Raw genomic sequence first — 25,712 nt, 5'->3', positions numbered from 1 at the left:
CCTGCCTGCAAATGCTGGTTGTAAAGCATTGCATTTAAGCATGAAAGGAACTTATTATCCTATATATTAAAAATTCAGTCTCCCTACAGAAAATGTATCTAGCATTAAAAAAAAAAATGTTTCCTGGCATCTTTCATAACTCAGTTGTGTCACTCACATTTAGTATGAACCCATCTCCTGAGGTTTCACAAGAAGAAATGCCAACCACACTGCAGACTCACACATAAATAATCACTTTGAATTGGAAACTGCCTTGAAGAGCTAGGCATCAGGGAAAGCAACACTGAGATACCATCAGCCTCTTCTCTCCATGTAGGTTGCTTTGTTTTTAAATTCTCCAAGATGAAGGGCACAGGAAGATGCTGGGGGCTGTGTTCTCACCTGCCGGCTTTGCCTGGTGTTATAACAGAGGACTGCAAGACCCGATGGAGCTGAAAGCTTATGTTTTGAGAAAGTATTTACATGTCACAGAGGTGCCTACCTGTGCTGAAGAAACAAACCAAAGCCTCCAATCACTAAACCCAAAGGCTTTTCAGGTAGTGAGAATACTGCCAGCCATCAGCTTTCCCTCCTCGCTGCCAAACAAGTTCCAGTAAAATTTATCTTGTGAATTCCTGCAGCAACCACAACTCCCCTTCATCTTCCCCCCCAGCTCAGTTCAGTTTCCCTGCCCTTTTCTGTCTACTCGTCTGCATGAAAAACTGCCATTTGAGTCAGTCCTGCCAGGGTGCGAAAAGGGGATGAGCTAGTAACCCAATATCCATGTAGTCACTGAGAGACCATGAGCATATTTCAGGAACCACCTTTCACGCCCCATCCTGCTGCACTAGCCACTGCAGTTCTTCAGCTACAAAGAGAAGGAGAATTGTGTTGCCTTTTTCTCCCTGAATGCTCCCTTGAGACAACTATGAAAAACCAACCTGCATCTCAGCACATACACACAGAAGGAAACAAATCCTTGCTTTTTCTTTATTGTCTTCTCGTATGGGAAAACGACTACAGCCTGTCATCATGGGCACACCACTTTCTGGATTCATCCCTTATGTAATTTAGATTGGAATTACAGGGAAACACGTGGTCAGGAACCTGCAGATCACTAATATTGGGGGGGGGGGGGGGGGGGGGGGGGGATGGAGGGGGACTGATGCCAATAAAATGAAAAGGTCAAAAGCTGACCCTGTACTTTGAAGACTAAACAGGCAAGCACCACCTGGACATGTTCAATTACACTTCCATATTTTTACTGCAGCTTGATCCCAAATTTTACAGTTAAGTCACGAGGCTAAAACACTGGACAGAAAGGAAACGTGACCCAGCTTTAGTAATGGTAACAACTGACACAGAGCAGGTAAAGCAGAACATGCACCAGCAATAGTTTACAACTGAGTGAGACAGAGCTTTTGACACTTCCAAAGTAAAACCTAGTAACAGTAGTTAAACAATTACAAAAGGTGATTTAGTCTAATTGTTTATTTTTGTTGGCTGTAAGTAAACATCAGAACACACACAGATAATTAATGTTTTGCAAGTACATTGAAGTAGAAGACCAAGAATCTGTTAACTCGCATCTAGAAGAGCCAGGGGGAGGGGGGGATTACCCAGCACTGCTAATTCATAAAACTTACTCTGAAACATTTAATCCACTTCACAAGACAGCTAACAAATCCAGACCCTGACCAGTTTTTATTGCAGAACAATGCTTCTGGATGGAAAAGCATCCTGCAAGAACTCCTTCACCTACTGCTTAGCCTGTGACAGGTCAGCCGGCCAACTCCCCGCAGAGGTAAAATGCTAAATGGAAAAGAGAGGGTATATGGTCAGTGTGAGTTAAATCACTTCGGTATCACAGGCACCACTTCTAATTGCAAAACATCACCTTCACATGAGTACTTCTGTGATGAAAGAAGCCTCACCAGCACCAATACCCTGCCACTGTCAGGAAGCAAAAGCTCCATGTGACCTGACAAAGGCTCCCTTACATGACATGGCTATGGAGGGCAGCACACCACTGTCATTTTTCAATTTTATAACAATATACACAAAATAAGTTAGTGCTTCTCTCCATTCTGGACCTCCAACAAAACTTACTTTATAGCGAGAAGACATTTGGGAACGTTTAGGAAAAACCTCCAACTCTTACTCCAGTTTCTTTATGTTTTCCTCCAACGGTACTTGTCACCATGCAGGCAGGCCATAGCTCTCCTGGATTAAAGCCCTCCACTGGCACCTCGCTTCACTGTTACCTACTGGCTGCTGGGTAATACAGTGCTTAGGCTAAATTAGACTCACAGCTGAGGAAATCAAAACTCTTTGTCCTCAAGAAAATGAGGGAAAAAAATACTGAGATGCAGCCCATGATCTTGCCAATATCACTCTCCCCTTGTGAAATGTTTTGTTAGCTTGTTAAAAACACTTACAAAACATTATCTCATTACAGTTGAGTAATCTTAAATCTTTTTCAAATAGTTTTCTTGTATATACAGATAGCCATAATCCTTAAAATCCCTCTATTAATAACCTTGATTAGATGTGCAAAACAGAACAGATGATTGAGAAGTCCAAGGAAGAACCAAGCAAGTGGCTCATGGGTGCAACAGCAGACAGTTTTTGATGTGCAGAACCCTTTACCTTTGTATCACCAGTTCAAAGCTGGCCAGTATCAAAAGATGGAGAGGTACCACCATCTGGCAGAAATTATACAAAACGGCATGAAATTAATGGGTGTTTCCACCCTGGACCCAAAGAGAAAGCCCTACTCAAATCTGAATCTCAGCAGCTGTGAGCTGTATTACAAAGTTTCTGTTCCCAGTAAGCAAACAGACTATGCTATCCTCTCATTTTATTTGTGATTTTTGCCAAGTTAAAGTACTTGCTGCTGGTTTCACCACCCTGCTGTGGGCAGAGAGCTCTGCTGTAAGCAGAGGTCTGCCTCCTGCAAGCAGGCGGCCTGGGACAACCCCACAGCCACAGGCTCCCACAGCGGCTTCGCTGTGATTGGCACCACCAAAACAGCTTAGCTGCAAAGACATCTCCCAGGGTTTTTATGACTGAAAGACTTCCAAATTAGAAAAAGTAAATAAAATAACTGTTATGATAATCCCATCATTCCAGCAGCAGCAGAAAAAGAGCTTTATGACTGATTTTTCAGCAGCAGTTTTACTCAGTATAGCCTGAAGAGACCAAACCAAAAGCAGCTACCTGTGCACAACCCTGGCATTAGAGTGCTGTTAATGGCCATTTCCAGCCCTGAAGTTAACTGAATGGCCAAATTCTCCTTTCCCTCTAAAATAGGATGTTAAATTTTGAGAGCTTGGATGCCATTCTGCATACATCACCAACACAGTTAACAGGCTTCAGCGCTCTATTACTTTGCCATAAAACCCAAGCAGTATTGGTATTATTGATGCCTACCCTGCTAGGGTATGAGAGAAGCAGAGCTGCTTTACCAAAGGTATGAGCAGGAACCTCAAATCTTAAATTGAGGGAGAGGGGGTGCATTCCTAATGCTTCACAATAAAGGAAAAAAGCATGCCATAATTAAATACATTAAAAATGAGCTTTCTATCAACAGTAAACAAAATGAACCTAAAATATTACCCTTAATTACTGCTGATCTGCATTCATTTCAGTTGTGGAATCTGCAGGGTTACTAAGTGGCAGCATTAAAAAGCCGTAAAACTAGACGGTTATTACAGAATTCAGCCACTTACAAAGGCAGCTCAATTTTCATATATAAATAGGAATCATGTTCTCTCAACCAAAGCCTACATTTCAATATGGAAAGCATAGCTGAAAGCCTATTTTTTTCAGAAAATAAACCAGTTTTTCCTTATGAATGAGGACAATTCAAAGGTTATTAGAATTTTTGAAAGGACTTAATGCCAACAGCCTGTGGATTTAAATGTTTACTTGCAAGGCGAATGTGCTAGAAAATGCTGTTTCACTTTCTTATTAATATGATTTCTGGTTAAATAAAAAAAAAAAATTAGCTGGATAGCCACAGGCTCCTGCTAAATGCTCCTCTCACCAGCAACACTAGGGCCTCATCCACTGGAAGTGAAAAAGCTAAGAGACAAGCTTACTCCTCTCCTTTTCGATACAACTCTGTACTTGGCTTTAAAATGAGAGCATGGAATTAGAAACAAGTGTAATGAATGGGGGCATCTTTATAGGAGTGCCATAGTCTGATTCCACAGTGCCCGGCCAGTTCTCCAGCAGTTTATTTCAGTATTATAGTGATGGAATGGTTTTGCCTTTCTTACAGCCCTCTTGTCTTCCAGATACAGTCAGTGATATCTGACTCCAGAAAAACCTTCCCTTTGCAGCCCGATTTGACATGGCATAAGCGAGAGACAAAAGCCTTCATCTGGGGCAGTAAGAGCTGCAGAGTTACTCACAGGGTGCACTTCCCTGGTGTGAAAAAGCAAACTAACATGGTGTGGTTTAATTTTTACCTAGAAACCATCTCCATATCAGGGGGCACCATCAGTACCTACAGCAATGCTGGCATGGTGACGCTGAAGTAGCCATGTCATTCAAAAAGGGAGAAAAGCAGAATTTAAAAGTTCATCAGATTAAGATTTTAAGTCATTATCGCTCTTAATTTCTTGACTGTTGCTGGTAAGTAAGCAAGAAGCTACTTAAAAGGCCTGGTCTACAGCAGAGAAGGTTAACAAACCCTTACAGGACAGATGCAGCTTACGCAGCAAGACTGCTTGTGCTGACACAGCTTATTACTACTGCCACAAATGAAATAACCTATATTGACTTGTTTGTCAAAATGAGTTGCATTTGCACTGGGTATTTGCTCTGCTGGTATAAAAATGCTGATTGTTTTATTTTTTACCCCACAGCACTCACAGACATCATTAGATTTGAAAAAGCTCTTTGCACCAACTTGTTCCAATGCCTTTCCCTCTTCTTTCTCTATTATTTACATTTAAGAAATTGATTCTACTATTTGTAAGGTTGGTGGGTAGTCGCCTGTCTGTGTAAATCCTTAAGCACTTATTGTTTCCTGCCCTTAATAATGCTTTCTTAGGAAGCATTTTTTGGGGGTAGAAGTGAGGGTGTAGAGAGTTATTTAATGAGATCCCAGAAATTAATTTTAGAGGGCAATTCTCAGGAACATGCTCTGGGTGGAAAATTTTGGTGGTACAATTTGGCACATGCACAATTCCCAAAAGATATGTTTAAGACATGTTCTCAGGTTTGAGAATATCGAAGGAACCTGAAGGTGCACAAGTCCATGGGACCTGGTGAGATGCATCCACGAGTGCTGATGGTACTGGTGGATGAAGTGGCTAAGCCATTATCCATCATATTTGAGAAGTTGTAGCAGTCCGGTGAAGTTTCCATGGACTGGAAAAGGGGACAAATAACACCCATTTTTATAAAGGGAAAAAGGAAGACCTGGGGAATTACAGGACGGTCAGTCTCACCTCTGTGACCGGTAGGATCATGCAGCAGATCCTCCTGTAAACTGTGCTAAGGCACATGGAAAATAAGGAGGTGATAGGTGACAGCCAACATGGCTTAACTAAGGGCAAATTGTGCCTGACAAATCTGGTGGCCTTCTACAATGAGGTTCCAGGGTTGACAGATGAGGGAAGAGGGACTGATGTCATCTACCTGGACTTGTGCAAAGCTTTTGACACTGTCCTGCACAGCATCCTCATGTCTAAACTGGAGACACATGGATGTGATGGATGGACCACTCAGTGGGTAAGGAATTGGCTGGATGGTTGCAGTCAAAGAGTTGCGGTGAACAGTTCAATGTCCAAGTGGAGGCCAGTGACAAGTGACGTTCCTCTGGGATCACTACTGGAACTGGCGCTGTTTAACATCTTTGTCGGTGACATGGACAGTGGGATTGAGTGCAACCTCAGCAAGTTTGCCAATGACACCAAGCTGTGTGGTGTGGTCAACACACTGGAAGGAAGGGATGCTGTCCAGAGGGACCCTGACAGGCTTGAGACATGGGCACGTGTGAACCTCATGAAGTTCAGCAAGGCCAGGTGCAAGGTTCTGCACCTGGGCCAGGGCAATCCCAAGCACAAATACAGGCTGGGTGGATAGTGGATTGGGAGGAGCCCTGAGGACAAAGATTTGGGGGGTGTGGGTGACAAGAAGCTCAGCGTGACCCAGTAATGTATACTTGCAGCCCAGAAAGCCAACCAAATCCTGGGCTGCATCAGAAGAAGCATGGCCAGCAGGTCAAGGGAGATGATTCTCCCCCTTGTACTACACTCTCATGAGACCCCACCTGGACTACTGTGTTCAGCTCTGAGGCCCCCAACATAAGAAGGACTTGGATCTGGTAAAGAAAGTTCAGAGGAGGACCACAAAGATGACCAGAGAGCTGCAGTACCTCTGCTATGAAGACAGGCTTGAGAGAGTCGTGGTTGTTCAGCCTGGAGAAGAGATGGCTCTGGGGAGACCTTATAGCAGCTTTCAGTACCTAAAGGGGTTTATAAGGAAGATGGGGACAGAGTTTTTACAAGGGCCTGTAGCAATAGGACAAGAGGGAATGGTTTTAAACTAAAAGAGAGTAGATTTAGATTAGTTATTAGGAAAAAATTCTTTACTACGACGGTGGCGAAACACTGGAACAGGTTGCCCAGAGAAGCTGTGGGTGCCCCATCCCTGGAAGTGTTGAAGGCCAGATTGGATGGGGCTTTCAGCTACCTGATCTAGTGGAAGGTGTCCCTGCCCATGGCAGGGGATTGGAGCTAGATGATCTTTGAGGTCTCTTCCAAACCTAAACCATTCTATGATCCTGTGATTCTATGTAGGAAGTTCTGGACAGGTTGCTGTGGAATTGGGATAATGTTTCTTTCCCCCAGTCTGTCTAGGCCAAAACCTGGTGCTCATAGATTAAAATTCTGATAACCCACAAGATCAAGGATGACTATCCAGAAGCTTCTTACATTATTCCATTGCTTCCAATGTTCTTCTGCTCCCTCTTAATCTGTAATAAGAAGATTGAAAGAAAAATGACTTTGCAGATGTAGGTAGAAATGGTAAGTAGCCTACGGAGAATTTTATTTGCTGAAAAAGGAGAAGCAGGCTATGGAGGAGCACATGTCAAGGGGCAGATAGGACTAAATTTGGTTATTTTAGCACACAGGTGCTCTGCATTCCCTTGAAAGTTTCATAACAAGCAGCAAGCAGCAACTGCCAAAGAAAAAAGAATTAAGCATGTGTTTTCAGCTTCTTTTTAATAAATAAGCAAAGACCAAGTCTTTTGTAATACTTGTTAAGGCTTGTGTTTCTGATCAAAATTTTGGGAGACAACTGGAAATGCAGTAATTGTGATAAAATTGAAGGGGTTTTAACAACTGATTGAAAATTATGAAGAGATGGTTCTTCTGGAAGTCCAAGTCCCCTGCACACTATTCCCTGTGATATAAACAACAACTATCCTGTTATTTAAGGGAGAGGACCTAGTTTTGAAGAACACTTCAGTACCTCCTTATGGATCACAGAAGCATAAGAGAGTAAATGTATTTATCAAAACAGAAACTTAGCATAACCACACATCAAGCTCAGCAGTTTCTTTACCCCCTTCTGTAAACTGGCTCCAAGCACATTTTTAAACACTAGCTTTGAAAATGCCATGTCAGATGCCACCAACCTTCCCAAGGTCTTCACAGCAATAGCACTAACTGCCTGATGATGGAAGAGGTAAATTATTCACATACACTTTCTCCCCACCCCCAGTTAAGTTAAGGTCCATAACAAATCATTCATCAGATTGAATTAAATTGACCAGCAAGGGTTTTTTTCCAAACTTGCAGTTTCTTTTGACAATGTCCAGAAAGTGCTACAATAATTAAAGAATTGTAATCTCTGTGTTCTGTGTCCTTTTTCATCCTTTATTCATGAATCTGTATTTCCTACTTTTTAAGCTTTCTTGACAGAATATCACCACCTAGTGACTCTGAATGCTTAAGGGAGCTACCAAAAACCTGATTAGCAGACATTGAAAAGAGAAGGCTGATAGGAAGAAAAAAAACAAAATAAGAGTGGAGAATAATCCTTTTTGTTATTTATATTGGACAAATTTCCTAAGCAAGCTGAAAAGACGACAGGAATTCTAAGAAATGCAAGAAGATTTATACAGGTTGGTTAAATGGTTAACAATTAAATAACAATATTTGTCATTTTAGATAAGAAAAGCCAGGCTTTTAGCTCACACTATCTTAGATCAGTTTAGTTCAGCAATATCAGATATAATTAGAAGTAAATTAAAATGTAAAATATTAAGAAGCAGGAAATGCAAACAATTTCAGGAAAACCTTCCCAGCAGTGACACCTGTTCACTGGAGACAACAGTGCCTTGATTCCTTGTCATTTTTTAAAACTAAGCTGTACATGCCACGGAATTCAATCCCATGTTTACCACCACTGCATGTAGTCCAATATTTTCTTTCTCAGATTTTGTTTGGCTCTGAGATACCTAAGAATCAAAGTAGAGATCTTACTTGTAGGTAAGGTTCTCCCAGATAAATCACATATTATTGCAACTGTTATTGAAGTGTCACTGTGAGACCACAACAGTTACATTGTGTTCACATTCAGAGTAATTTTACAAGACAGAAATAGAAAATAAAAACTAACTCAATACATATTTTACCTTTTCCAAGTATTGAGGGGAAAAAAAAAAACAACCAAACAAACCAGGTTTTTGAAGATGTGAACATAGACCCATAAAATTAAATATCATTATTACCTTGTGCTGAATGTAAGCAGAAGAAAGACCCATTTAAAACCAGTCAAACAATGTTGTTCCCAACAGTGTTTCATCAAGGTAGACGTACCTGGAGTTTTCAGCTTGATCAGACGCTGAAACAGTTGCAACTTTGGCTGAGCAGCCTCAGAAGTCTCTGCCAAAAGCAAAAGAGTAGCCAGACAATTAAATTACCTCACAATCAGTTTAACCTGGGAATAACGACCTCGACAGAAATGGCTTTTTTAAGGAGGTTCACTCCAGCATATTGGTGGAGTGCTTTGCCTTTTAAAATGCTTGCTAATGCATTTTCTCCCCAATCATTTCATTGCTTAGAAGTACATTGAAAGGATCAAATTTTTGCATTTCCTGCTAATAAAGTTCAGTTCCTGGCCCTGTTCCAAAGCTTTGTCAATGATTTTTCGTACAGCTGCCAGGGGGAATCCTTTTGGGGTAATTGCACATGTATCACTCTGATTAAAAATAATGTCAGCAGAAGTTAACAAGACATGAAGCAGGGTAAGAAATAAAAATGCCATTTAGATGCTTTATGAAGAAAGTTACAAACAAAGACCTGAGTACAGGCCCATTGAACCAACACTTCTTTAGCTATAGATGTCAGTTAAAATGAGGTCAAATCTATGTTACAATATCTAGCTTTATCCTTATCTCTCTTAACTTTTAAAGATGGAATTAATTCAAATTAATCTCTTTTTTCTTGCTGTTTGCAAGCGTACAAACTTTTCACCGTGAATTTAACTCAGACCAGTAACTCAATTTTGTATATTTAAGAGGCGTATATTTAAACTGCTAAAATTATTCTTAGACATTAGCATTTTGCTTTCAGAATAAACCCTTAACATAAATGTAGCTATTTTCTTCTCAATAATGATACGGGCGTTTCATACATAGTTAGAAAGTTCAGTAGCAAGCCCTTTATGAGCGTCCTTAAATATGTGTGAACAATCAGTCAGGAGAAGAGTGAAGTGACTGGAGGCAAGGGATTGACTGTCTGCCACGAGAAACACCCTGTAGTAACCTGGTCCCCCTTTTCCCCTGCATGCCTGGTTCAGAGCTGTCTGAGCCATCAGTGTGCCTGCGGAGATGCTGTCACAGTCCACTCAGTGCACTCATGGTGCTTCGTTTACTATGATCTTGAAGCACAAAAAATCAAGGCGACCACGCCAAGGGGTTATGCTTTGATCAAACAGCACAACTTTATTGTTTGCCCTTAAAGTGGCATGTGATAGAGTGACAGGAAGGGAAGGAAAGGTAAAGTAAAAAGAAAAGGAAAGAGGATTATAGCTACCACCATGGGTCCAAGGCGTCCCTATGGTCCCAGGTCCAGGCAGCATCCCGCCAGTCCTTCCAATCCTCGTGATCCTTGGTGGGGAAGATCTCCAAAGTTCAGTTGCTAAGGAGCCATCTTTCATGCTAAGCGACACACCTCACTCCTCCTCTGGCCCATGGATTGTTGCCAGTCTCCACCTTCTCCAGCAAGGTTACCAGCACATCCAAAGAGGAGTGAGTGCCCGAGGCGTGGTTTGCCTTAGAGGCGGGTGGCTTCAGACCAAGAGGTGTGGTTTTGTGTTATAATGATATTATAATGAAGAAAGTTCACCTGAAGTTCAACTTTTCTGGTTCCTTGCTGCATCTGTGGTTGTGATCCATCTTCTGGACAGCAGTTTTGCAGCCTTATCATAGTTGTTCCTTTCCCCAGGTAGCAGGGAACGGCATAGTACTCCTCGTACCAGGCAGTTCTCTTTCCCAGGGTCTTTGTGTCTTGGTGTCCATGAGGACCACATTCCACCTCCAGGTCTCTCTTGGCAATGCTGAGACAATATCGTTCTCTTTGGACCAACTTTTACAGATGTAGACCTGCCTCCCACAGTGCTGCCAGCTGCACACCACCAGCTGAAGGGGCAGCGGGAAGGGGCTTCTTTTTCTGTGTCTTCTTTTGCCTTGAACCAAAAAAATCTGCAAATTGACTCCAGCTTCCAAAACACAGTCTTTATGGAAAAACGCCTTGTATTGGAGTCTAGAGGAACAACAACTATCTCTAACAGCATGCTAAGCCTTCAGGTACAAGGTCGGTTTATACACATCTTCTGTGCTAGGTCAGATTTAATGGTCTATGTTGTACAGGAGATCAAACTCTATAATTTAATGGCTGTTTCTGTCTTTAAAGATTGTGTGAAGTCTGGAAGCATCCTAAGCAAATGAAACTGGCAGTCTCCTACAGGAAACAGCAGAGAGAAAGCAGCTCTGTGAAGAACCAGGAGTTTGAGCCTCAGCTCAGATCCAGAGAAAGGAAGGTCAGGTAGAGGTAGTGATGTACGACTTCCTCTGCTTTCCCTACCTTAACATTTTTTTCGCTAGCCTCAGAATTTCCGCCAACTCACCTTGCTTAATACGTACACAATCTGATATTGTAAATTGGCTTTTGAAGTCTTTGGATTATGGTTAAGAGTATGTGATAACCTGTCACAGCAGAACAAACAAAACAGAAGCTAGAAGCTTCTGTCAATGAGGAAAAAAATTTACTTCTTTGCAAATGGAAAAAGCAATGCACAAGATTTATAATTATATAGTTTATATATTATATTACAAAATATGTGGAAAACACAAATTAATCCTGGCAAACAACAACCAGGACCTAACTGGATTAACTCCTAGGCATCACTCCCCAGCTGTATCTTGGTACATGCAACCTTTTCTTCTCCTGGCACAAGTCTGAGGAGCTTCAACCAGATACTCACTACACTGTCATCACACTTGTCTAGGAAGGTCTGTTTGTTTTTCCTGCCACAATAGGCTTCTTCCCATGTTACACTTCAGTTAGGTCTAGGATCACTACCAAAGGAGCCAGGTTAAACAGCTCATTTTTCCCCCTGATTTAGGCTCCTCCAGAAGCAGTGCCTCAGCCAGATCCACCCCTGCCTGTATTTGCTATCCAAATGCAATCCAAACAGCATTCCCCTGCAGAGCATGAAAGAGGCCCAGCTGCAGCAGGATTCACGGACTATGTGTAAGTAAAGAAAAGACAGAGGCATCTATTTTAATGAACACAGCAAAGCAGAAAGCACTATGAAACTTGCTACCTCTCCAGCACAGAGTTGGAGCTTAGTTCCGTGCCATCCATACTTATCTTCACCTGACCTTAAAACAGGTGCAGGTGATGGGGAACCTACTGGTAGTGCCTCTGAATTCAGAGATTCTATTTTGTTCTACCTCTGCTACTCAGCATCTTTTCTCCATTGGTAAATGCAAACCAAATCCAAACTTTTGTGGTTCCCTTAAACAGTAAATAGGTACATCCTAGTTGCCCCACAGACCACTGAGAGAACACTCCAGGACACTGCAGAACAATTCACTGCAGAGCCATCTCAGGCCAGATCAATACAAAAGCTTTTCTCTATTGTTTCATTACACAATGCTCCCACTTTGACAGCACAAAAGACCAAAAAGAAAAAAAAAAAAAAAAAAAAAAGGCTGGAGGTTAGAGAAAGACACCAGTTCACAAAACCTGCACTTTATGCCAGGCACAGAGTACATGGTGCAATGGGAACACTCAGAGGCTGAAAGCTTAGTACAAATTTTATTTCTCCTTTCAATACATCAGCCAGTTTCAGACCTGGGAAGAAAAAGACAGATTCCACCTTCTGCTCTTACAAAGAAAGACATTTATTTCTTAGGGCATAGAGTCCTTGTAAGCAGGCTCGCTCAAAATGCCATGTTAATGAACAGGAATGACCACTCTGATCACACGGAGGGAAAAGGTTGCAGTCAGAGGGAACACAATGAGCACCTTAATTTTTCACAACCAAACTACCTGTCCAACATAAGCTTAGTCTTCTGGCTTACGGTATATAAAGTGAATGTTTTTAAGAAGGTTACCAATTCCTTCCACTGAATTCGATATTAGGCCTGTTGCACTTCAGAAAATCATAGGGAAGAGTTACAACCCTCCTTCCCCACTTCAGGGGGAAGATCCTCCTCACCATATTCCTGCAGTCAGATCCAGATAAAATCGCAAGTTACCCAAGGTAAAGAAGTGATGGAGGCAAATCACATATTAGCAGAAACAATAGTAACAGCACAGCCCTTTTCAAAATAAATGCCAAAACCCACCCTCCATACCATGGGCTTCCGTTTCTTTCCCATCCAACTTCAGGGAATAGGAATTCTTCTGAAATGCCAGACAGAAACAGCTTCAGTGCCTCCCCGTTTCAATACCTGGTATGGTTTTTCTCAATTACTCTTCTGCATATGTCACTTTGTGGTTTTCCCTGATGATAGGGATCATTATTCAACTTTTCTTTGAAAAAAAAAAGAAGAGGAAATCTTTGGAGAGTCAAACCGCTTCTACCCTCAGAGATGACAGGGTGACAGATGGTATCATTTTGAATATTCATCAAAAGCCAAAAGTGATTGCATTTCCAGTGAAGTGGCAAAACGAGTGATGGAGGTCAAGGCTTCTGAGTCTTCAGAAGCAGCAGGAGAAGAGGTCAAACCAGGAGTCCTCAATGGAGATGTTTGCTTGTCATTTCCCTTCATTGTGTAGTAGCTGTTTCCTTCACCTGAAGAGAAAGGCTTGAACACTAGAAACTGTCTACTTTGCAAACACTTCCACACCCAAAGACTGGAAATAGAGAAAGGCTGAACATTTCTAGCTTTCAGAATTCATAGGAACATTCTAGAACTGGAAAACAAAGCTTCCAATAATTCCATAAAATGCACACCTTCAGGTATCCTCTGTGGCTCGCATTAAACATAGTTCAAGTGTGAGTCAAAATAATGAAGAGGTCATGAGCAGTCCTTGCAAGACTTTGGCAGCAGAAAACCCATGTATCTTCACTTGTGCACAAAGTTCAGAAATATTTCGTATGGTAAGCATCACAAAATGGATTAAGTTGGTTTCCTCTATATTTTTGAAAATCAAAGTCTTTTTGCACTCTCACTTATGCTAGAAACTAATAATATATACTTTATATATATACATATTTATATATATATTTATATATAAATAAATATAAATATAATATATACTTAGTACTTCCTGCAAAATTTGGGGCCAGAATAGCAGGTCAGGTACCTAACTTGGCTAATTCATTTTTATTTTTCCTACAGACATTTTGTAAACAACCAATTAAACCTACATATATTTTTTTTAGCCTGCTATGTTGGAGTTTTCTACTAAGTAAATGGATTCTTTTCCCCTTCTTGATCTGTGTGTGTGTGTGTCTTCATTTCATTTCTTATTCCGGTTAGACACTCTCCAGTTTTTACTTCCAGTGTTGTCAACAACTCAGTCACGTAAAACTGTTAAAGAAAACTGACAGGAGATATTCCCACAGAGAGAGACAGTTTTCCTATGGCTGATTTTGAGAAAGAACGGTTGCAGTACAGCTAGAAACTGTCTGCTGCCTCAACCAGACAGTGGATTCCAGCAGAACCTGCAGGGCACAGCTCGTCCTCAGGAAGGCCTGTTTCTGAAAGGATTGCACTTTGATTGCCAGAGAGAAGCGGTAACATGCCAAGAATTTTATTGTTGTCCAGGTATAGGGTTCTTGTAGGCCACCTTCATCATTTTTATACAAATTGAGTGTTAAAGTAGTAATAAATCTATCCCAAGGAAAAAAAATAAAGGAGGCAAGGATGGATTTTAAACAGCACTACTTGGTGCAAATCAGAATTCAGTTCTGGACTCAAGATTAAAACACAAATACATGTTTTTAAAACTTTTTTTTTTCCCTCAATCCTCAAAGTTTCCTTTTCTTTTAAATCTTTAGATATCTTTTTCCTCTCCTTCTTTCTGATCCAGTGAGCCATTCATATCTTGGGTACCCTTTGTAGTAACTGCACCAGGTCCTGCAGTAGCCTGTTTCAGGTCTAACATAATTTTCTAATGATGCTGTGTCAGAGTTTAGGCCCAAAAAGAAACATTCAGCGGCACTGGTCTGGAGCCTTTAGAGTTGTGCACTTCACTTTTTTGTTGTTCTTGTTTCAACATTAATGCAAATAGTAGTAGTGCATACTATTGCAAATCTCAAGCAAGCACAAGATTGTTAAACTTTCTTGTCTCTCCTCTGCTTGTTTATAGCTGTCACTGAGAGCAGAAATGCAGATACCTTCCCAATGCACACAGAACTTATCTTACCTCCTCTTGAAAATCTGTTACAAGCTCCTTCACAGGAGTAGCAGAAAAAAAGAGAAGAAAGAAAATCATAGAGCCATGGAATATCTCAAGTTGGAAGGGACCCATAAGATCATCATAGTCCAGCTCCCTGCTCCTTTCAGGATTGCCGAAAACTGAACCATGTGACTAGGAGCATTGTCCAGACCACTTCCCTGGGCAGCCTGTTCCAGCAACGAACCACCCTCTCAGTGAAGAACCTTTTCCTAATGTCCAGTCTGAACTTCCGCTGACAGCTCCATTCCACTTCCCCATGTCCCGTTGCTGGTCACCAGAGAGCGGAGATCAGCGCCTCCCCTCTGCTGTCCCCGTGAGGAAGTTGGTAGGCTGCAATGAGGTTGCCCCTCAGCTTTCCCTTCTCCAAGCTGAACATCCAAGTGGCCTTTGTTGCTCCTCCTAAGTCTTGCCCCTGAGACCTTTCACCATTTTAGCTGCCCTCCTCTGGACACGCTCTAATAATTTTATGTCCTTCTTACATTGAGATGCCCAAAACTGCACACAGTGCTCGAGGTGGGGCACACCAGTGCACTGCAGTGTGGGACAACCACCTCTTTTGACCACCTGGCTATGCTGTGCTTGATGCACCCCAAGACACAGTTGGCCCTTGTTGGCTGCCAGGGCTCACTGTAGACTCATATTCAACTTGCCGCCAACCCAGATCCCCAGATCTTTTTCCATGGGGCTGCTCTCCAGCCTCCCATTCACCACTTTGTATGTATAACCAGGATTACTCCATCGCTGGTGGAGAACCTGGCACTTGCTCATCTTAAACTTCATACAGTTGGTGATTGCCCAGCTCTCTAGTCTACCCAGATCTCACTGGAAGGCTTCTTTACCCTCAAAAGAGTCCTCAGCTCCTATTAGTTCATTATCATTGGCAAACTTACTTAATGTACATTTGATTCCTACATCCAGTTCGTTTATAAAAACATTAGAGCGCTGGCCCTGAAATGGAGCCCTGGAGAACCCCACTAGTGACTGACCACCAGCCTGACGTCACCCCATTTATATCCCTTTGAGCCCAACCCACCAGCCCACTGCTCACCCATCATACAGACTTGTCCAACTGTACGCTGGATATTTTGTCGGAAAGGATACTGCAAGAGACAGTATCAAAAGCTTTGCTAAAATAAAATAAAGCTCCATATCTTCTCTCTTTCCTTGGTCAACTATGTGGATGATCTTGTCATCAAAGGGAATTAAGTTAGTTAAGCATGACTTTTTGCGCATGTACGCATGCTGGCTATGACCAATCATCACATTGTCTCTCAAGTGACTTTCAGTGTCTCCCAGAATAATTCACCAGGCACCGCAGTGAGACTGACGGGCTTGTAATTGCCAGGGTCATCCTTCTTACCCTTCTGTAAAACTGGGACAACACTTGCCAGCTTCCAGGCAACTGGGACCTCTCCAGACTCTCAAGGCCATTGAAAAATAAAGGAGAGAGGTCCCACAATAGCATTGGCCAGCTCTTCCAGGACCCTGGGATGGATCCTATTGGGGCACATAGATTTACACACACACAGCTGCAGCAGCAAGCCCCAACCAAGTTCAGGGTTGGCTGGGAGTTTGTCATTCCCTCAGTCATGGTCTTCCAGCACGGGGCTCCGGGGTTCCCAGGGCACATCATCGGTGTTAAAGGCAGAGGCGAAGAAGGCATTAAACACCTCCACTTTGTCTATGACCCTATTTGTGAGGTGACCAACATCATCAAGCAACAGACCAAGGTTATCTTTGATCCTCCTTTTGCTGTTAACATATCTTAAAAAGCCCTTTTTGCTGTCCTTCGCAGTGCTGGCCAGCCTCAACTCTAAACAAGCTTTGGCGAAATGAATTTTCCCCCTGCAGCAGCAAACAGCATCTCGGTAGTCCTTCCACGTTGCTTGGCCTTGCCTCCAACATCCATACACTTTCCTTTTCTGCCTGAGACCTAGGAGATGATCCCGGCTCAGCTCAGCCATCCCTCTGCCCCGTTTGCTTGACTTCTGACACTTTGGAATCACCTGCTCCTGCTCTCTTAAGAAATGGCTCTTCAGTTTACGGCTCCAGCAGAGTAAAACAAAATAACCGTAGAAAAAATCTGTGGCTGGCAACCTACGACAACAGAAAGAGCAAGGGGCAGAGCTCGGTGTTACAGAGTGGCCTACTGATGTCTGTACTTCTGCTGGGCAAGGAGTTGCATTTTCCGCATGCTGAGGGACTAAGAGCTAAAAAACAAAACTTACACCATTTTTATACACAGCATTTCAGTAAGAGGCACTCCACAACCATTCTCTAGAAAACTCCTGACAAGCAATGCAGGTAAACACTAAAAGGCTGAGGAGTTATAAGCAAGTTAAGCACTTTGACAAGTTATACAAGATCATGGAAAGAAGCCACACCAGGCCTAGGAGCTTGATCCTGAACCCTGACCTGATGGTTTTACTTTGGATACCCTCAACACTACCATTTCTTGCAGGTAAGTAGCGTTGCAGAGAAGTAATGTTTACACAAGAATACTATTATTTAAAGCCTTTAATAACTAACATAGCCTTATTTCCCTGGCCTCATACTGTCTGCTTTGCACAGGAGGAAAACATGAAAGGTACTTAAAAACAATTTTTAAGGCATATCTCCTAATATCTCTGTGCAGCCTAGTACCTCTTTTCCTTTTCAGAGAAGTGAAAACTCATGGATAAGCACGTCAGATATAAAGCAAAAGACTAATATACAAATTCCTTACCATAATTCACTGCTTGTCCTTGTTCCTGGGGAGAGGCCATTTCATTTGCACCTGATAATAAACCTAGGTTTTGTTTTAAAACAGTCCCTAGCAAATAAGAGCTTATATGCTAGCCAACTGCACCACCTAGCTTTGCTCTGAAGGATCTTCAGAGTCCTATTTTTTGTGACACCAGTGCTTCTGTTCCTACAGGGTGAATGAATGCTTCTTCCAGTGTCACCCCTACTCAACTGGTGTCTTATCACTGGTATTACAAACAATTCAACAGCTTTGACATGTTCAGAGTTCAAGAAACTTCTCACATTAAAAAAAAAAAAAAAGTGGTATTGATGTTCACATGAGTGTAACAGAGCTACTTTGTTTACCCTTCCATTCTTCTATATTACATAGACTGGTGTGACCTTTCAGCCCACAGATACTGCCTATAACCCTTTTGTCCCCATTTACCAAAGCCTGACAGCACCTGTTGTTGGTTTCGTTCATTGCTGAGTGGAGTGCCATTGATTAAAACAAAATTCAGTGTGTATCAGCTCCACTACTTACTGATTCTGTGGCTGGCAATTTAAAGGCTCCCTTGGTCCCATTTCCAGCAACACTTCCTTTTCTAGGAGTGTTAAAACAGGGTGCCTGTGATCTTTGGTTTCAATCAAAATACTACTGACTTTTAAATGAAAATTGTAAGTCTCAGTTCTGAGAAAAGCATGTTTTCTGCTAGTTTTGAACTTGAGTAGTGGGAAACAAAACAGCAGACTGCATCTGGGGAAGTTACCCTCCCTTGGGTAAATGCACCATGGCATGCTTTGTAATTACTTTCTGACCTCATCCAGCTTCAATGCTCTAAAGAGGAATGAAAGCAGAACAAAGTAGCTCAGCTATACCTCAATGTCAGACTAAAGAGCACGATAAATACGGCTACTGCAGTCCTCTAACGTCAAGCTGGGCTACCATCCTTTGTAATTTATTTGCACTGTGATTCTGAAGACAGAAGCGCCAGAGAAATTCACACGTGGAATGCATGCCACATGTACTTTATTTTAATCTGTTCAATTCAGTCTGTGTAGGTAACCAGGAAAATAAGGCAGAGCTTCAGTTCATGAGTCTCTTGGAAGCTTCACAGCCTGTTTTAAGGTGCCCTGTGGCCCCTCTTTTCTCTTTTCTCTCCCTCCTAGATTAGCACTTATCTAGTCCCTAAGCCTATCTTAGAATAAAAGCTAGATGCCTCTTTCATATAAAAGCTGTGAATAGAGCACAGTAATTGTCTTACAGTGGTGACACCTCATTTAATATGGTTTTAGGGCATGTTAAAACCTAGCAGTGGCTAAGCTGCTGAAAGCAGCAGCCTGTGAAATGCTACCCTTGTCAAGTTGCAAGACAGATTTCTTCATTACTAACTGCACTAAAACTAATACAGAGTATTAGTATTATAAAACTTGAGTACAGAAAGAGTTCCTTAATCTGAACAGAGGCATGAAAGCAATCAAAAAAGGAAGGTTTGTGCTCTCATTTTGATAGGACACACTATAAGCTGAAAGTCACAGCAAGCTTGTCAGCCCACAGGGAGTCAGTACCCTTTTCTGCACAGCTTGGTTTTAAAAAGATTCTTAAGATGTTTTACAAGAGCAGAAGATATTAAATCTATTTCACATGGTCACACAATTTCACTTTCAGTTTCTGTCAGTGTCCAGAACATCCTCACTTAAAAGCAATTTTGACAATTGTGTTTTGTTCCTTAATCTTATTTGACTGCTGCTGGGCTTCACCAGATATTCCCTAGAGGCAGGTACAAAGTGGTGCATTATTTAAGAGCCTCAGGCTACAACCTTTGCTCATACATCAACAGTACCAAATGTAAAACACCCACTCACATAGGCAAAGTTACAAGATCAGGCCGTGAATCTCAGAGCTGTGCATTATACAACACAAGGCAAAAAATAATAATTTCACACCCACATGGTATGGAATTAACTTTAAAACTCCTTCTGGGGTTGACACAAATAAAATACAGCCTCCTTTATGAATTGCCATATTCAATTATGTGCCATGCTTTTTAGTTTTTTCAGGACTCTAACTTTATATTCTCTAAAGTGATGCAAGTTATTTCCTCAGTCTGCTTTCCTGAGAACTTATTTGTCTTAAACCCAGGTTTATACTTTTATTTTAGGCAACTTCCTTTCAACATCTGCCAAAAGAATCGTAACAACAAATAAAGCTTTTAATCCAGAGCAGCATCACCTACTTTCTGCACTGTGGTACCTGTTAGAAGGTGCAACAAAGATAGCAGCAATGACGGCTGAAAGCAACATAGCATAATCCGTGGTAACAGTGCAGCTAAGTGTGAGTAGAAAGATGCAGAGCAACAGGAGACAAACGGCTAATATTCTTCAGACAGTAAAAGTTGTGACTGAATACATTCAGAAAGTGGCTGCTCTGGAGAAATCCCTTTAGCTCCTTGGAAAAAGAAAAAAAAAAAGAAAAAAAAAGAAAAAAAAAAAATAGAGTAGTTGTAGAAACCACTCTAATACACTTTAAAGACAAAGCACCTAGGGGTAACTGTGAATGGATGCAACCACAACCCAGAGAAAATGGCCTGTCAGGTGTGAGATACGATTTCATTTTGACAACAGCCAAGCATTTAAAATGAAAGCTGCAAAGAATTCCACTGTAGAAATTTTACCTGCAAGCACTGGAGGAGATGTCTTTGTAGATGTTGTGATGATGGAGCAGAAATTATATCAGTTCAGGGAGGGGAGGAGGGTGTGGGGGAAGCAAATGTTGAAAGCGATAGTTGCAACAAATAAGCTATTTTAGGCTGCAAAATATTTAACAAACTTCCTTTAGTTTCTAGAGAAAGGAAGTAAATTCTCATTGTGGCAAATCAGCTTGCCACCTTTAACTTATTTTCAGAAGTAGGTTCCGGAGGAGGCAGCACACCTCAGCATTTTCTCACACGAGCCACTAGCATAGCTGTCACCTGCTGTCTTGAGGAACGTGGCTGGAGCTGCCCTGAGTCAGAACTGCTCCGGTACGCTTTGCTCATGGGTGAACAACCTTTGCAAACATGTGGCTGTGTCCTGGGTTTGGCTGGGGTACTTTATTTCCTTCTCAGTAGCTGTTACAGTGCTGTGTTTTGGATTTTCTGCGAGAACAATGTTAAGACACCGATGTGTTACTTGTTGCTATGTAGTGATTATTGAGTCAGGGACTTCTCAGTGTCTCAGGCCCGGCCAGCGGGAGGGCTGGGGGGGCACGGGGAGCTGGGAGGGGACACAGCCGGGACAGCTGGCCCGAACTACCCAAAGGGATATTCCACACCATGGGACGTCATGCTGAGTATATAAACTGGGGGAAGAAGGAGGAAGGGGGGGGGACGTTCAGGGTGGTGGTGTTTGTATTCCCAAGTAACTGTTAGGTGTGATGGATCCCGGCTTCCCTGGGGATGGCTGAGCACCTGCCTGCCCGTGGGAAGCGGTGAATGAATTCCTTGTTTTGCTTTCCTTGCGTGCGCGGCTTTTGCTTTACCCATTAAACTGTCTTTAATTCAGCCCACAATCCAAGCAGCTGTGTGGGGCCTGCAGGCTGGGGTTAAACCACAACAGTCCTTAATTCTATTTCTGTTCCCTTCCTCTTCACCTTGGTGTTCACTGACAACTGGCTAGATTGCAAGACCTTCATTTACTCTAAAGCAGAGCAAATCAACTCCCGCCTGACAGCCTCCAAGCTGTGATTTCTACTGTTCCACAGAAGATGGTGATGGGCCATTTGTCCTATTTGCCATCACAAATACAATGATCCCACAAATGCCATGCTGTTGCTACCCTGGTATTTTTCACATAGATTCACTTCCTTGCCCTTCATGATGCTTTAGTTTTCACTTCAGGTGTAGTCACGTTCAGTTACTACCAGGCAGGCTGGGTGTCTCAGCCAGAATCCCAGTACGGAGCCTCAGTGCTGGAGCTCTCCCACAGACTGATGATATTGCTGGTATCATCGCATGCACGGCTGCCAAGACAACGCTCTCTTTGGTGACCAGGGTGATACAAAGAACAGAGTGAAAAAAATGAATGTCAATACAGAGGGTCAGGAAACTGGAACGTGCTCGCTGGCTCAAAAGACTGCTTTTCAAAACATTCAAAGTGGTGGTTTTACAGACCTAACATGAAACCAGAGCAGAGGATTCTGCAGATAGAAGCATCAGAAAATTCACCGCTGCACAGTGAAGTAACTGGATAGACATTTTACATGGATTTAACTAAATTAATGCCTGGCCATAAAAATACCATTATTTCCACAGATGAAACCTAGCAAAATTTGTATGGATTGCAATGCAGAAAATAAAAGTAGTTTACCTAAGAAAATGAGGTCACTTTCCTCTGACTTTCAAGAGTGGAATATTTTATTGTAGACATTCAGACAGACTCACTCAAAAATAATTTATACTGACTTATTGAAAGTTACAAGTCAGAAATGTGTATTACTATGGTATTACCAAGAAACAGTTGTTCATTTCAAATGAAAAAGGGAATGACAGCACACTGAAAAAGGGATGACAGCACATATATTTTTATTTAGAAAGAAAATATTTCTGCAAATGATTTTGCAGAACAAAACAAGATTACTGTGCATCACATTTTCAGTGTTCATTCAAAATAACTTCTTCTAGTAATGTAGTCAATTATGACAATGCTTAAATCTACTATAGATACAAACTACATGATATGATGCTCCTTGCAGACTGTGGCATAGACAAGCTGCCCTATTGCTGTTTGCGGAAAAAGCCTTCAGTTTTACAGACTATCTGTTATTGTTGCTGAATGACAGAAGTTCAAAGGGTGGAAAGAAGCAAATACTGGTTGACTGTCTTGTAAAGGTGGCCTCAGAAGTCACTAGGAAGCACTTATACACTGTGGCACTCAGTGCACAATTAAAGAGATCAGATTCTTTTTTTGAAGAATAATCATATAAAACCCAGCACCGTTATGTCCTTACAGATGAACTTTCAATGCTTCAGCAGCTTCAAGAGAAGTCCCCTAGATCTGTGCACTAGACACTACTTATCTCTGATACTGACTTTTCTGAATTCAGTGATCAGAATGCATGTCCATGAAGTTATATGCAAAAGGAGAAAAAGCAGAAGATACGAACAAAAGAAGAAGACAGAACACAACTGAACAACAAATTTTCAGCTTATTAGAACTTAAAAGATCTAAAAGAACTAAAAATATCACATTAACTAACTGTCCACACGGGCCACACGGATTTATCCTAGTTTTGTCAGTACTAAAATCATTAAAACAAAGACATGCGCAACAAGCAAAACCATGTGAACCTTGTTTTAAAATACTTGCTAAAGTATTTACTAAAATGAAACCAATTGTATGAAATCTGGTCACCATGAAAACTGACAAATCATGGAAGAGGAAAGTAGTTTCAAGTGTACTTAAAAGCATCTCAATGCATAATTAGCTCCTGCGCACACCTCTTCTTTTGCATGTGCTTAGGGGCTTTTTTAACTACCTGGACACAAAGTATGGATGGGCACAGCAGAAAATACCTTCTGTAAGAGCTGGGCCCACGTGGATCTGGGTGATGTGCCTGTAAGGCCCGTGCCTATTGACTTTAAATGGGCTCTGAGCGAACCAGGACCGTTTTTGGTTAGTGGCCACCAGTGGGCCACATGTCACAATGTCCACATAGGTCTTCCTCTGCCACAGGGGCTACTTCTAGAGCACGATTGATAAACAGCCTAGTGATGCCCAATTCCAAATCTGTGGGACTGGCCCAGGGAATAGCCAGGGGACCTCAAGTCATCTCAGGTACTTCACAATATATGCTAGTGCTGCTTGGAAGACAGCGACTACGTTTTCTCCCAAGCAGGGTCCCACACCTGGTGCGCAGTAAGTCAATTTTACACACTGAGCCAAGATAGGGATTTTGTGTCTGCACAGAGACGGGCGGTAGGCGGCGATTCCATGAAACTAGCACACCACACTGAAGAACTACAGTGTATTCATCTTGTTACGTGATTAGCAAAACCCACCTAAGCCCATGCTGACTGGTTACTTGTATTCAAATCACCCTTCCTTGCCATGCAGATTAGCACACATGCTCCTTGCAGGTGTCAAGACGGTGACAGTTCCTGCTCTAAAATTGAGTTGGTGGTTGCAATCTCCCCCTGCGACCTTTACCTTTCTCCTGGTTACTGCAGTTTTGCTGACTTCATGTTTCTTTGGCAATCATCTAGCCTCTGGGGCCTTCTGGAGCAGGATGTTCCCCTCTTACCAGTCTTTTAGTTCCTTTTCAAGGGCAGGCATAGCCGTTACTGTGGCATGCATTGTTTATACAAAGTAGCCTGCTAGCACAGCGAAGCTGTCGATCACTACAACCTAGGTATTAACCCAAAGACACGGCTACATCTACACTTCCTGCTGGAACCTGTAGTTGGACCCCAGACCCCAAAGTGAGCCTCCAGGCTTTCTAGTCCAAAACTCAGATAGTCACATAACGTATTTGCAAGCCAAGTTAAATAATCCCCAGACTTCTGATAGCATGTGCTTAGTTTGCCTAGGTCTGTGCTCATGAAAGAGCATGTGGAGGCACTTGTCATACCTCCAGTAGCATCATACTCTGTTTTAACAACAGGTCGGATTACTAAGTCTTCAGGGAGGCAGGGATTGGGCACAACATTGTCTGAATCTGAATCAGTTCAAGTATGCTCCCTGTCTTCTGGGTCTCTATACATTCCTTCTTCTGCAGCTTCTAGATGATGGTCAAGTTTTTCAATGCTACAGGGGGACCGTGCGTTGCTGTCGTTTCTCCACACTAGCCTGATGGCTTCTAACATAGGCAGGAGCTAGCATTCTCCTCTATTGCAGCCCCAGTGTCCTGCTGGGTGTGGGCTGGTTCTTTTTGTAGGTAGTCAACTTGGGCTCGGGCTGCTTCCAAACACTGCTCAGTATCTCTAAGCAAAGAGCGAAGAGATGTAAGCAGGGTAAATCTCTCTTCATGTTTCTGTCTTTCTGACTTTCTGCAGTCAAAGCAGAATCTGACATCCATGTGCAGGGGCAAGATCCCAAAATAATCAACTAAGGCAGCCACTGCAGGTCAGAGATGGTGCAGTGTACCATATCCCACTTCTGACAACAGTGTAAGGACTTAAGGCAGCTCTGCCATGTTACAGGTTCATGAGATGGCAACAGACTCCAGACCAACAACTTCAGGGATAAAAAACAGTTTAAGTAACAGTACAGGAAAATATGTATCTCAGCAGTACAATTATCTAGTACAACTATCTAGTTCATAACAAAAGCAAGTCAAGTAATTCACCAAGACTAGGTGAGACCTAACATTCAGGCATGTGAAGACCTACATGACCATGGCTGTCAGGCAGGCAGCAGGGCCGGCTCTTCTCCAGACAAGTGACCCAGACCAGACAATGACCTTGGGGAATGTGAATTCCTTGGCTGGACTGCTCTTTTTATCAGCAAGCTGCAGAAGCACTGTGTGGGCTTGTTCACCAAACATTACACCCCACCACTGCTCCCGCTCTGTGCCACCTCTGCCCTCGGTGTGCGTGGGGCCCAGGAGCCCTGCACGAGGCAATACCACACCCCACTCCTTTGTGGCCACAGGCCTGGGAGTATCACATAAGGCAATATGAGCCTCACAGCCCTGTGGTATGCACTGTGTCCAGAAATACCTTATTAGTCAATACCAGTCTTACAAGGACCCATTTAGTCTTGCAAAGGCAAAACTGACTGTTTGTGCATGGAAGTCGCTACACAGAATGCAAGAAGGAATGCACAGGGCACTCTGAACTGTGTGAATATTCTTAGCAGACATGAAAAATCTAAGTACAGGCTCAGAAGCAGAAAACCCTCTGTTTAATCAAAGAATGACCAAAACCATAGTGCTTACAGTGAGCTGACTGAATCTATACCAGCCTCATAGTACAGTATGCTGACAACTAAGGAAAAGTCCAATAAAACAACAGTAGCACAGAAGAAGAAATTGAAAGAGGTACAGAAAGCAAGCATGAAGACTACACTGAAGATGAAATTCATACT

The 25,712-nt window shown here is 42.4% G+C and overlaps 2 protein-coding genes across 2 annotated transcripts in view; one reads left to right on the top strand and one right to left on the bottom strand.

Moving 5' to 3' along the window:
• The window catches only part of LOC308056098 (uncharacterized protein), a 153,409-nt gene extending 127,835 nt beyond the window's left edge, over window positions 1-25,574 (bottom strand). Inside the window, exon 1 of the mRNA XM_080370944.1 lies at window positions 8,735-25,574. The gene's annotated coding sequence lies outside the window, so the exon portion shown is untranslated. The remainder of the gene's footprint in view (window positions 1-8,734) is intronic.
• MCC (MCC regulator of WNT signaling pathway) overlaps window positions 1-25,712 on the top strand; it is a 715,741-nt gene that overhangs the window by 412,121 nt on the left and 277,908 nt on the right. The window lies entirely within an intron of this gene.

This window comes from Falco punctatus (genome assembly GCF_963210335.1).
Source record: "Falco punctatus genome assembly, chromosome: Z".
NCBI lineage: Eukaryota > Metazoa > Chordata > Aves > Falconiformes > Falconidae > Falco > Falco punctatus.
This window is presented reverse-complemented; position numbering and strand designations above follow the sequence as displayed.